Consider the following 13,880-nt stretch of genomic DNA (forward strand, 5'->3'; position numbering starts at 1 on the left):
AATAAAAATAAATAAATAAAATAAAGTAAAATTAAATAAGTATATTAAAATAAATTAAATATAAAAATATATTTAATTTATGATATATCGTATTTAATGCCCGACCGAAATTTCGGTTTCTGTTTCGGATTCGACCAGTTTCGGCCTAAAATAGGGATTTCGGCGAAGTTTCGTTTCGGCTGTATTTTGGCCGAAACCGAAACTACGCCGATAGAGCTTCGGATGACCGTCGACTTTACTCGACACACGTGTTTCTTGAGAATAATAAACATAAATTCCATTTTCATTTGCTCAACGGTGTTTACAGAATATCCTGTAATGATTGTAATAAAATATACATTGGTCAAACAGCTGGAAATCTACTAACTCGTTTTAAAGAACATACCAAAGACAAAAATTCTGCTATTTTTAAACACCTTTTAGAAACTAATCATAAAATAAGCCTTAAAAACATAAAATTAATACATCACCAACCTAAATGGTTGAAACTAGAAACTTGCTGGAAGAATTTGAAATCTCGAAACAATGGAAAAATAATTCCGATAATTTATTAAACTAATTTTTAGAAAATCATTTCACACGTCTGTACCGCAAATTCATATGATCGTCCTAGGTAACCTTATGTTCTATAGACCTTCCATCAGAACTATCAAGGAATGAAAATTTGGTTGAAAGTCAGGACGAGGGAACTATCGTTGAGCAATCCCAAGATCCTATTGGAGACAAAGGTGATAGAGCAAAGCGTGCAACTTTATCATCACCTGAGACTCCAAATTTAATAGCACAGACTCCACGCAAAAAGAAAAAAAAAGGTACTGTCGACGACATCTGTGATATTATGAATCGATCGATTCAGCAGAGAAGAAAGGGCGCGACAGCGAATGGAAGATAGGAGAAGACTGTTCGAGGAAAGCGCAAACATGGACGACCCCCTATATAATTTTTTCATATCAATGTATCAACTAACAAAACGAATGCCTCCCCTTTATCAACATAAGGTCAGATCGGAAGTTTTCCAGGCAGTGTCAGGAGCAGAAGCAGAAATAATAGCTTCTCAAGAGGTTGTGCCTGACTAACTATTTTTGCAATTATAAGTTCGATAATTAACACTATATTTGTTAAATACCTTGTGCAGTCTGACCTTTTTTAAAATATATTTTGTGTTGTTTATTTGAAATAATGTAATGTTTGAAACTTACAGGGAATAATTGTTTTATATTACTTACCTCAAGAATACTCCAAGTTTTTCTTCAGTTCCTATCGGCTTTTGAGCATTACACCCATCTGCATCAATAAATTGTTGAATCATTCCATGTACTTCAGCAAACTGGTTTCGGTTTAAACGGAAACAATTGGTGAATACATCATCCGGAAACTCGGAAGTCATTTTAAATTGCCCATGACTTTTTCTTTTACATAGGTAAAAGTTATTAGGGGCCTTCAGTTTTTTTTTCGTCAACGAGTATAATAATACTTCTTCCCCTTCAGTACTCCAGTCTGAATCAGATTCAGAGCTTAACAATAACTCTAGTTTTCTTCTTTTCTCGTTCATTGTAAGATAAAAAACCGCGTTACTAGTGATCGCGAGCCGTAAAAAACTGCGTGGCAATTTGCGAGTGTCAACGCTACGCGTGCCACGTGTTCGCGTCATGTCGGTCGTGTCACGTCATGTCGCACGCGTCATACGCGTCTCAATTTGCGCCTAGCCTTAGTGTTTTCACAAGCCGAAAATGTTTTCTTTGAAAGGAAAATCATTAAATAATATCTTTGACAATGTTTGACATATAACCTCCATTACTAACATAACCTACATTTAAATGTATGTGGTGAAATAATCTAAGTCGTACATCTATATCTTGATTCATACCATTTTTAAGCGATCTGTCACTGCCCGCTCTCGTGGTTTCTACTATATCTATACATTTAAATACTAAACAAGTGTTATTAAACTAAAGAAATAAAGAGTTTATGTTGGTTTACGTATATAAATAAAAATATAGAAATGTTAATTCCTTCATTGAGGTCACAGCATGGCCTTTGCGGGGGTATAAGTTCATAACAACAGCGTTGTTACGGGGAGTTGGACAACCTTATACAATATCTTTACTCGATGAACCTTGGAACACTCTAGAAAAGATCTTACCAAACAGCTTGGTCTGCAATAGGCCCAAAAATGAAATGGACAGAAAATTTAAAAATTGTTTAATACTCTAATAATTCATTATTGGGGTATGTAATAATGTTCTCGGGGTTCTTTTAAGGTCGGTTCAATAAGGGAAAGGTTCTTTATTAACAATAAAAAAAATTAACAGTAGGTATTGTTTAGGCAACCCATATAACACTTATCAATTTTGGTAACCATGACAATTTGTTGGTTTCATTAGCATTTAATTAAGTAGACAATGGGCACGTTCAGCCGGTGTCAACAGTTGAATTAAATCAGTCAGCTAGTTTTATGAGCTTTAATACAGCGGAACGAAATCGGCTGAACAAGCAATTGAGAATTAGCGGTTCAGCATAACCTAAAACTATGGCCAACAATAATTTGAAAATTTTGTGTTATTACAAGAGATAGTGGATGATGATGTTGATTTTAAGGCTCATTTCATTTTATACAGTTCTGCTAGTTTTCAAAATTAAAGGGGAGATGTTACGTTTAATAAAATGTTTTTATCTACAACTATTGAATTATCTATTCGTTATACATTTGATTTTTGACGGGTAATGACACGCATTACTCATGACTGACAAAGTGTTGAATAATGAAGCCATTATTCCACAGTTCTGACACGGCCCACTAATCAAAAAATAAAATATAAACAGAAATGACCGCTTTCTTATATTGAGGTTATGTCTGGAATGTCTATCAAGTTTTTTTTCCTTTTTTTGATTTTTTTCTTTTCAAAATTAAGTAGTTGTAGATAAAGTATATTTAGCGACGTCGTTGACCGCAAAGATTGTATTATTGCATAATAAGGAACTGTTGCGGTTACATCAATGATAATAATAATCTACAAAGAATTTCGGATGCGGTGTTATTAAGTGAGAACAAAATAAAATTGTTGGAAAGTAGTGTGCGCATGCCTGAACATAGAGAAAGATTTTGTTTGTAGAATATTCACTGAATAAAGGAAGAAAGAATTAGTTTGTTGATTAACGTTCAATACGTCGGCGTCGGTATTACAATGGAACATGAATCATTGGAATCATCAAATTTTATAAGTAATTTGCTTATGGATTTCGAACGACAAATAGCGGAAGAGTCATTCGTAGAGTATTGGTACGGGTATCAGTTTAGCGCGCGGTGGATATCATGTGGTAATAGTTGCAAACAGTAAATGAAAATGCATTGAATTGACGTCGTACGAATGGGATAAATTTTGGGAAATACACGAATCTAAGGCAGATCAACATTTACTTCAATGAAAAAGTGTTCTTCATGTAGTGATGTAATCGAGCAAACTGATTGTAAAGAAGTGCAATTAAGCACTTACTTAAATATATTTTATGGTTGCAAAAACACTAACCTTACAAATCATAGAAAAATTATAAGGATACAATCTCGTAGAACGGAATTAGTACTTCATTCAACGAGTTATAAAAATCTTAAGCAACTTCGTGAAATAATTACTATGTGATTACAAAGACTACATTTGATGAATTTCTCTATACAGGGTGAGTCGGGAGGAACGGACCAAACTTTAGGAGCATATTGTACGCTTGAAAATAATGTAAAAAAACTTATATGTTGTTATCCGATTTTAGTAGTATAGATTCGCCGATTCAAGAACCTCCTCCTCGAACCTGCGTTCTAGGAGGAGGTTCTTGAATCGGTAATTTTTTTGGGGGTCAGAGGAGGTTCGATGAGGAGAGGAGGTTCTTGAATCGGCGGTTCTTTTGAGGGTCGGAGGAGATTCGATGAAGAGAGGAGGAGGTCAATTAACTTGAGAAGGTCATGTTATTTTGACGAAATTATTAAAAATGTATCTTTATTTAGGTTATGTTATTAAAAATTTATCTTTATATGTAACCTGTTTACCGAGATGAAAACAATTACTATGTTTATCCTTCGACGCTTCTCAATGAACTGTTAATGTTTTCGATATACCTCTTAACTTATTGTACACAAAGGTATACGGTTTTGGGACATATAGGTATACAAATAAGTGAGTCATGATCTACCTGCGGGATATTTTTTTAAAATTTATTGTGTAAAGGTATACGGAGCTTTAAAATATGCGAGGAGGTTCTTGAATCGGCAAATTTTTTGGGGGGATACGTTCGAGGAAGAGGTCAATTAATTTAATACTAGTAAGTGAGTCATGATGTACCTGCGAGTTTTCTAATAACACCGCAAGAGTTTCTTTTTAAAAATGTACTTTATTTATTATAACGATCTTAACAAGTCGGAGGTTAAACTAATTCTAATTCCTAACAATGGAAAAGAATTTACTAAAAGAAATTAAACTTAATTCTAAGTAAAACATCTGCTTCAGGAATGAACGATGGAATGTCCTTATCATCTCTTTTCCAGAAACAGCGTATCTTCTTTATAAGTTCTCACGGGAACATGTAGATATAACTCCTCCCCCATTAGATTCAACTCAGAGGGACGGAAGTTGAATATTATTGGAATCGATAACCTGGGATTTCGATTTTTGATGTTTTCTTATTTTTCTAGAAATTAAACAGACAATGAACAATATTACGATTACATAGATAATGATTGTCCATGCGTTTGGTAATCTTGTAATCCCATATTCTATCAATGGATTATTGGCGATGATCCTTGATTTCAGTTCATGAAGTTCATCTAAACCAATATCTTTTATATGTAGAGTCAAGTTAAGATAAGGTAATGTCGGATCTAGTGTTTCTTCTAATTCAGGAAATAATATTGATTTCGTTCCATTAGTTGTTTGGACGTTATTTATTATGGTTCTATTGTTGAATGAAATCTTACATCCCATAGGTATTTCGGACAGGTAAGTTCCGTGCATTCTTATGGTTTCATCTTGATAATTACACTCCAATTTTAGGAATTGTGGTATAGGAATTACCCAAATCCATTGGTTGGTGTTGTCTAATTGCTTCACAATTAATTCGGCAATTTTTATTTCTGTTTCTCTGCAATTGTTTGCACGTTTCCCATTTAATAGTTGTAGTTCACAAGGGCTTTCTTCAGTGAATTGTTCAAGATTTAATTTTTTACAAATATAAAGTTGTGGAAACATCCGTTTACATGGTTGATTTTTAAATCCAAAATACATTTCATTCTTTATCAAATATTTATCTTTTGAAATCACTGTCTTTAGACGATTCTTACTTAGTATTGGGATGGAATACAGGTGAAAATATTCAAATTGGTATGGATAGGTTATAGGAATGTGTATTAAATACGTTACTCTATTGTTAGAAATGTAACATTCAACTTCAATTAATTTTTCGAAAAACAAAGTGTTTTCAAGTGTTAACTCCATAGGTAATTGATTAACGTTAACTTGTTTGGTCAATTGTTTTAATGATCTAAATAAATCAATTACTGTGATTATGCTGGGGTGCATCACTTTTAATTTAGCAAACGTAATTGCATTTTCAACATCCTGCAAAACTGATTGTATCACTTCGTACAAATTTATCATTTGGATCAAAGTATCTTTTATAAACGTAATGTTTCGATCGTATTCAGAATGATTAATTATTAACGAAAGTTGATCGATCTTTGAATCTAATACTTTCTCGTTATGATTAATTTCCATAATTGTTTTATTGAATTTATTAATAATATCGAAACAAATCGAATTTTGGGTGACAATGCTAGTACTTAATTTATCTTGATTTTTCTGTAATTGAGTAATTAAATAATCGTAACGTTCTCCGTCTGATACATCCAAATTGCCTGAGACAGCTTTAAATATTGAACCTAGACCATTGATCAATCCACGTCTTGTACGTTGTGGATGGGGTATAATTTCCTTTAATTTGTTTTCGGTACGTATACAGATTAATCTTAACACTTTCAAATAATTCGACATTTCGAATGAATGTTCATAATTTTTGTGAAGCAGTCCGATAATTGTTTTTGATTTTTGGTAAAGTTTATTCGTTTCGATAATTATTGGATTCAAGTCTTGGTAATGTATGAGCGTGTGAGAAAATTCTTCTACTTTAGCATTTCCTAAGTGAAGGGGTATTATTCCGGAATTCTTTTCTAAATTTCGAATTACGATTTTGTCCGGTAGTCTGAGGACGAGGGGTAACCTATAATTTTAAGAAATATTTGTACTAAAGTCATACGTCTGCTTCAAAGGTCGTTTAAGATTATCCATATGTATTTTACCTTGCGTATTGGTGGAGATTACTTTTTTATCAAGATCAGATGTTAAGATATTTGTACTTTTCTCAAATTTATTCGCTAATTTTTTCCTTTCATGCTTTTTAATAAACACTTTTTGTTGTGGCTTGAATAATGTAGGTTTGTCACGGTTTTTATTAATGTTGTCAATAATTGTTTGTTTTTTATTGATCAAATTTTCATTAATTCTGGAGTACATTAACTTTGCTTTTTCTTTATGTTGATGCATATAATCATTCAAAAGATGGGTATTTACATTAATATCGAAATGGTCGCCATTATTTATATGAGCATTAATTACATCTACTGGTTTAAATTTAGTAGCAGAATGTAATGATTGATTGTAAGCTAGTATTGCATAAATCATTCTGGATTGTATAGTTGTGGTTGCAAAACCTTCAGAATTTAATAAACGAATGTGTTCAGCAAGAGTTGAATGAAGTCTCTCTATAACACCATTAGATTGAGGATGATGAGGTGTGATAAAATGTAGTTTTATTTTATGAAGTGCCAAAAGTTCGGTAAAAAGGTTATTTTTAAATTCGGTACCATTATCAACTATGATTTGGTTGGGTATGCCATGATGTGAAAAGTAAATTAATAATCTGTCTACGATTTCTATTCGATTCAATTTTAAGGATATGCTTGAGCATATTTTGAAAAGCTATCGATAATCGTTAGAAATTTAGATTTTTCTAAAGTATACGTGTCCATATGTATGATTTCAAAAGGTCTTATGGCAGTAGGGGTGATATTTAATTCCATTTTTATTGGGTTCCTTTGATATTTGGCTTGTTGACGGATTTCACATTCATTAATGTAAGTCTGTATAGAATTTTTTAAATTTGGCCAATAATATTTTGATTTTATTCTCTGTTCAGTTTCATCGATTCCTCGATGATTGGATTTACCTTCGTGATAATTTTGAATTAATTCACGTATATCATTACGGTCGGTAACATCTATCAATTTTTGGAGACAACGTTTAAATTTAAAGGAGGGCCATTTAAAATTTCGTCTAAAGATTTCACAAAAAGGTTCGTACAAATCTTTGTCGTCAAAATACAAATGATACTGAATGTTGGGTATTATACTTATTGTTTAACAAAATTTATTATTTCAGTCTCTAAGTTTGATTTTGAGAATTGTACATAAATTCGTTGCTTATTTTCAAACAATTTTTCATGTTTGGGTTTCGCTGGACTGTGTAAAACAGAAGATATTATTAATTGATTATACCCGTGATTAATAGGGGTATCGGAAATAGGTATGTTAACTATTGGATTTTGATCGTCATTTGAGTGAAGTGTGTCATCTAAATCTGGAATATTATCTAAGTCAATGATATCTAAAGGTTCATCCTCTGGGTGAACTTGAATAGAGTCATTATCATCGACAGGTACGGAAGTAATATTGGTATTAGAGTCATTCATGTATGCTAAGATATCGAATGTTTCTTTAGTGTTTAATTCTATTCGCGAAAGTGCGTCGGCGTTGGTATTTAATTTACCTTTTTTGTAAATAATGTTATAGTCAAATTCCTCGAGTTTAATACGCCATCGAAGTAATTTGGAATGAGGGTCTTTTAATGAAAATAACCATTGGAGTGGTTTATGGTCTGTTATGATGTTAAATTTTCTTCCAAAAAGGTAGGGTCTGAAAAATTTTGTTGCCCAGACAATCGAAAGTAATTCTTTCTCGATTGTCGAATAATTTTGTTCAGAGTCATTTAATGTTCTCGATGCGTAAGCTATAGGTAGATCGCTACCAATTGGTCCTTGCGATAAAATAGCACCAAGAGCTACATTACTGGCATCGGTTGTTAAATTAAATTGTTTTGAAAAATCGGGATATTGAAGTAAAGGTTCATTTATTAACAGATTTTTACAAGTCTCAAAACAATTAACGAATTCTTGATTGTGTTCAATCTTTGCTCCTTTATTTATGCATTTTGTAAGGGGTCTCGTTATTCTCGCGAAATCTCTGATAAATTTGCGGTAATAACCTAATAATCCAAGGAATCCTTTAATTTGTTTGGTGGTTTTAGGAATCGGGTACATTTTTACTGCTGAAATTTTGTCTGGATTAGGTTTTACACCTTCCGGAGTAACTATGTGACCTAAATACGCGACTTCTTTTCTAAGAAATTCTGATTTGTCTAATTGAATTTTAAAATTTGATTGTCTTAATCTGTTAAATACTGTTTTTAGTCTATCAAGGTGTTCTCGTAGGGATGTGGAGAAAATAATTATATCGTCTAAGTAAACAATACATTTTTCGTTTTGAATACCACGTAAAATGTTATCCATTACGCGTTGGAAAGTGGCGGGTGCGTTTTTTAAGTCGAATGGCATCCTTAAAAATTCATAATGTCCATTTTCACAATTAAACGCGGTTTTTGATATGTCGGATTCATTCATTTCGATTTGGTGGAATCCACTAGCCAAATCTAAGGTGGTAAAATATTGACATTTGCCTAGTTTATCTAACAAATCTGTGCTATTAGGCAATGGGTACTTATCGTTTATTGTTTTTTCGTTTAACTTGCGGTAATCTATGACTACACGCCATTTTTGCTTTCCAGTGGAATCAATCTTTTTGGGGACTACCCAAATTGGAGAAGACCAAGGGGAATTACTGGGTCTGATAATTTTTTGATCGAGCATTTTATTAATTTGATTTTCTACTTCTGGTTTACGTATGAAAGGGTATCTATATGATTTCGTATAAATTGGGATTTCGTCTGTCGTTTTGATAGCATGTTTAATTTGATTAGTAAACGTCAAACGGTCGTTTTCATTATAAAATATATCTGAATATTCTCTACAAAGTTCTTAAATTTGTTGTCTTTCTTCATCGTTTAGGTGATCAGTCCGAATTTTAGATAAGTCAAAGTGTTGGTCTGTATTGTCGTGACGATAACTTACGACATGATTAAATTGAATTGTTTCTAAATCTTTCTCACAGAATTTTTCTACTTTTAGAGGTTTAGTTAAATCTAACGAAACTGAATGATCATTTTTATTAAGTATGGAAGTTATTGCTAATCCCTGGTTTGCGATAGTTAAAGTTTCAGGAATTTCACAATCTTGAATTTTGGTGTACGGAATTATTATTTCTCCGTCAGAAATAGATGTTCTAATTTTAACAATTTGTTCTGATCTCTCAGAAATAATTATGTTATTGTTATTAAGTATTTCTGATTGATAATACTTTAATTGAATTTGTGCATAAGGTGTTAAAATTATGCCTTTATCATAATCAAGGGTAGCTTTTAATAATCGAATGTTATCTAAGCCAATGCATCCGTCAAATACGTCATGAAACTTAAATAAATAAAATTTAAGTAAATTTTGTTCTGGTAATTTAAATAATTTTGAGGCGGGCATGTAAGTGCTATATTTATGTGTAGATTTCTGCAGAGCTGTTTTAACAATAAAAGGATCGTTTTGAATTAATTTCCGATAAAGTTTAAATGCAATGTCCGGATTTATGAAAGATCTTGAGGCTCCGGTGTCTACCAAAAAATTAAGATTATGTTCGGGTAAGGTGATATAAGATAGGGTGTCAGAACTAGACATGGAATTTATTAAAATTTCCTCTAATTCTACGTTTGATTGGTTGATTGAGGCAGATTGTAAAAATTTTCGTCATTATAGTTGTAATATTCTTGTGTATCAGATTCGTAAATATTGTCATTATCGGTATCTCCCGATTCAACTGATTGAAATTTAGGTTGAAAGTCATTGTTAAATTCGACGTTTTCAGGTATTTCAGGTGAAATATTTTCGTCGTTAGATTGACCAGTTTCAACAGAAAACATTCTCATTCGTTTTAATGGGTTATTTCGTAAAGTATTTGATTGATGAGTGCTAGTGCTCATTGGAGTCGGTGTAGGAAAATTTTTGTTTTGGTTTGGTCGAAAAGCGTTTTGGGGTCTACCAAAGGTTTGAGCATTTGTCGGAAATCTTTGTGGTTGATGATTAAAATTGGGTCTTATATTGATCGGTTGTGAGGGAAAATTTGATTGTCTTGGTTGAAAGTTTTGTTGATTGTAATGTGGTGGTTGATGTGAATTCATTCCCCAGAATTGGTGTGTAAATTGAGGTGGACAATGATTGTTATATTTAAAATGTTGTGAATCTGGTTTAGGAAATTGCGGTTTCTGTACCAGTTTCGGTTGAGAATCAGGTAATCTCATTGGTCTCATGGTCTGATTTTGAAAATAAAGTGTATTATTTTCTTGAATCACAAATTGAAGAGCTTCGTTTAGGTTGGTAGGACGCATGCAACGTATAGTGGTTCCCAAGGGTTCTTTTAATCCAGATAAAAATGTTTTAAGTGTTAATTTATTGTAAAGATTTCGTTTTAAAGCTTTCGCGGGTTCCGTGTGTTCATGCATGTCTACATACGAGCAAATTAAATTTAAAATGTATAAACAACGGTCATAAAATTGATGGGGTTGTTCGTTATTATTTTGTCGTAACATAACTAGGTCTCTATTTAAACAAGCTTCGTCTCTTTGGCCTGCAAAATTACGTTGAAGAGTGATTTTTAAAGACTCCCAGGTGGAGACGTTTTGAACATTTACTACTAATCTAGCATTTCCGGGTAATTTACCAATTAAAGAATTTAGTAAATAAATATTTCAAAATCGTTAGGTTTACTTACGTCATAAAATGCGGTAATTAAACTTTGACAAGTTTGTATGTAGCGATTCAATTCATTCGGGTTTCCATCAAATTGAGGAACGCAATTTAAATATTCTGGTTTAAAAGCCATTTCTAAATTTAAATTTGGAGTGTTTGTAACGTTTGTGATTACGGAATTTGTTAAGGAATTTATAGTAAGAAATTCTTCTGACGACAGTGTGAGTCTTTGTAAATTATTGAGCAAATCGTCAACTGACATAAATGAAATGTACTTACAAAACTAAAGTGATTCTCATAACGGTGTTTCTATAGGAAATTGCCTTGTGCCTTGATTGGTTTGGGGGTCCTTCCTGCGGATGTGGATGATGATGTTCCAAATCCCGTGAAATCCGTGAGTCCAGATGTTGAACGATTCAATGTCCGGTCACCGATATCACTGTTCGATTACCGATTAATCGAAGATACGAAAATTGTTGTACGATACACCAATCTCGATAATCCTGCTGACTGCGCCAGTTTTCTAATAACACCGCAAGAGTTTCTTTTTAAAAATTTACTTTATTTATTATAACGATCTTAACAAGTCGGAGGTTAAACTAATTCTAATTCCTAACAATGGAAAAGAATTTACTAAAAGAAATTAAACTTAATTCTAAGTAAAACATCTGCTTCAGGAATGAACGATGGAATGTCCTTATCATCTCTTTTCCAGAAACAGCGTATCTTCTTTATAAGTTCTCACGGGAACATGTAGATATAACTTGCGAGATATTTTTTTAATTTATTATGCAGAGGTATACGGAGTTATAAATATACATGTATACAAACGCACTCGATGCATTAAATTACATTATTGACGATGCATTATTAACATTAAATTGTAAAATGGTCGTGTGTGAGGATTGTGGAAAAAGTTTTACTCGAGTTGACAATTTAAAAAGACATCAACGATTATCTTGCATTGGCAAGAGAATCAAGTTTGACGCACCGCAAATTCCAAAAGCAGTAAAATGTGAGGCTTGCGATGATTATGTAAATAGACAATGTTACTCTGCACATTTACGAAGCAACGCACACAAGCGTAACCTATAAGCGTATAATCGATGACGGAGTGGAGAGAATAGCTGGAGCATTCGGTGACAAAATCGTCAGTTATCGAATAAGTGAAGAAGGTTTTTTTGTGGATTTGGATGAATTTTCTCATAGAATTCGAGAAAAAATACTAAATCTAATACAAAGCGCAATCGATATTCACCGAAATGTAAAATTAAATATGCAATGTTTGGTTTGTATTTTTTACAATCAAAGGAAGACTGTGAAATAAAATCATTCAATACGAAAAATAAGGTAGTATCATTAGCGTCGGATCTGTATAAAATATATAAGGAATTTATTGATGAAATTTCATCAAAAATGTCAGAATTCCAGGAACGAGATTCAGGTAAGCGTAATGTGACATAATATACCTATATATTAAAAAATAAATGTTTCAATATTTTATTTAGGATAGACTTTAATGCAAATTCTCTATATGGAGTTAAATTTAAACAAATATAATCCTATCAGAGCATCTAATTACATCGATCTACCATCGCAAATAAAAGCAAAGCGTGCTGTGCTAAATATACAAAACGCGGATGATACATGTTTTGCATGGGTTGTAACATCCGCACTACATAAACCGAACGGTTTACCACAGAGGACATCTTCGTATCCGAATTACCTAGACTGCGGCTTAGACTATTCAAATATTGTTTTTCCAGTTAAATTACGAGATATACCTGTATTTGAAAAGCAGAACAAACTATCTATTAATGTATATGGAATAAATGAGTATTTTAAAGACGGTGTTATGAATTATGACATAATTACAATGTATATATGTCGACAAAAAGAAGAAAGACATATAAATTTATTATTGCTTACAAATGATTCCGGGAATAGTCATTATTGTTGGATAAAAAATCTGTCTCGATTACTATCATCGCAAGCATCGCAGAATGGTCATGAATAGTATATTTGCGACGGATGCTTGGTATTCTTTACGTCAGAAAATAAACTTATCCGTCATCAAAGTGACGATTGTAGCAAGGTAAGGGCAATTTTACCAACAACAAATTTGAAAATAAATAAATATGGAAATGAAGAAAAGGAAAATATACTACAGTTCGAAAATTTTGAACGACAATTAAAAATACCGTTCGTGGTGTATGCAGATTTTGAAGCATTACAGAAACCGATCGCCGATGCGGAAGCAACAGAACTTAACGATGATAATTCATACTCCGTCAAATGTTTCGAACACGAACCTTATGCATTTGCATATTATATAAAATGTTCTTATGACGAATCATTGTCGAAGTTTGAAATATATCGCGGACGGAAAGATATGGCATTAAAAGAAGAAGACGTGGACTTTATAGTACAGAATAAAGAATAGTATATATCATTTTCGAAAAAAATTATCGTAGGAGAAAACATTGACAGCAAGGGAAAGCTAAGGCGGGTTCATATGAAATTGAGATTTGTGGATTCATTTAGGTTTATGGCTTTATCGCTAGAGAAGTTGGGTTCATTTTTGGAAGACAACCAATGCGTTCAAATCAGAAAATATTTTAGGAACGAAGAACAGTTTCGACTTATACGTCAGAAAGGAGTTTTTTCGTATTCCTTTGTGGATTCATTCGAAAAGCTGAATCTTACCGCTCTGCCAGATCGAAGTAGTTTTTACAATACTTTATGCGACGATAGTATAACCGAAGAAAATTATTGTCGTGCACAAACGGTGTGGAACTTATTTAACTGTCGCACTTTAGGCGAATATAGCGACATTTATTTAACGTCTGACGTTTTACTTTTGGCGGACGTATTTG

At 32.6% G+C, this 13,880-nt stretch overlaps 1 long non-coding RNA gene across 1 annotated transcript; it reads right to left on the minus strand.

Annotated features, from left to right (window-relative positions):
* Positions 1-26: 26 nt before the first annotated feature.
* On the minus strand, positions 27-598 carry LOC139432324 (uncharacterized). Its single transcript, XR_011642163.1, has 2 exons — positions 368-598; positions 27-313 (listed from the first exon to the last, which is right to left on the minus strand). It is a non-coding gene; the product is annotated as an uncharacterized lncRNA (long non-coding RNA).
* Between the last annotated feature and the right edge of the window lie 13,282 nt (positions 599-13,880).

The sequence above is a fragment of the Onthophagus taurus genome, unplaced genomic scaffold, assembly GCF_036711975.1.
Source record: "Onthophagus taurus isolate NC unplaced genomic scaffold, IU_Otau_3.0 ScKx7SY_14, whole genome shotgun sequence".
NCBI lineage: Eukaryota > Metazoa > Arthropoda > Insecta > Coleoptera > Scarabaeidae > Onthophagus > Onthophagus taurus.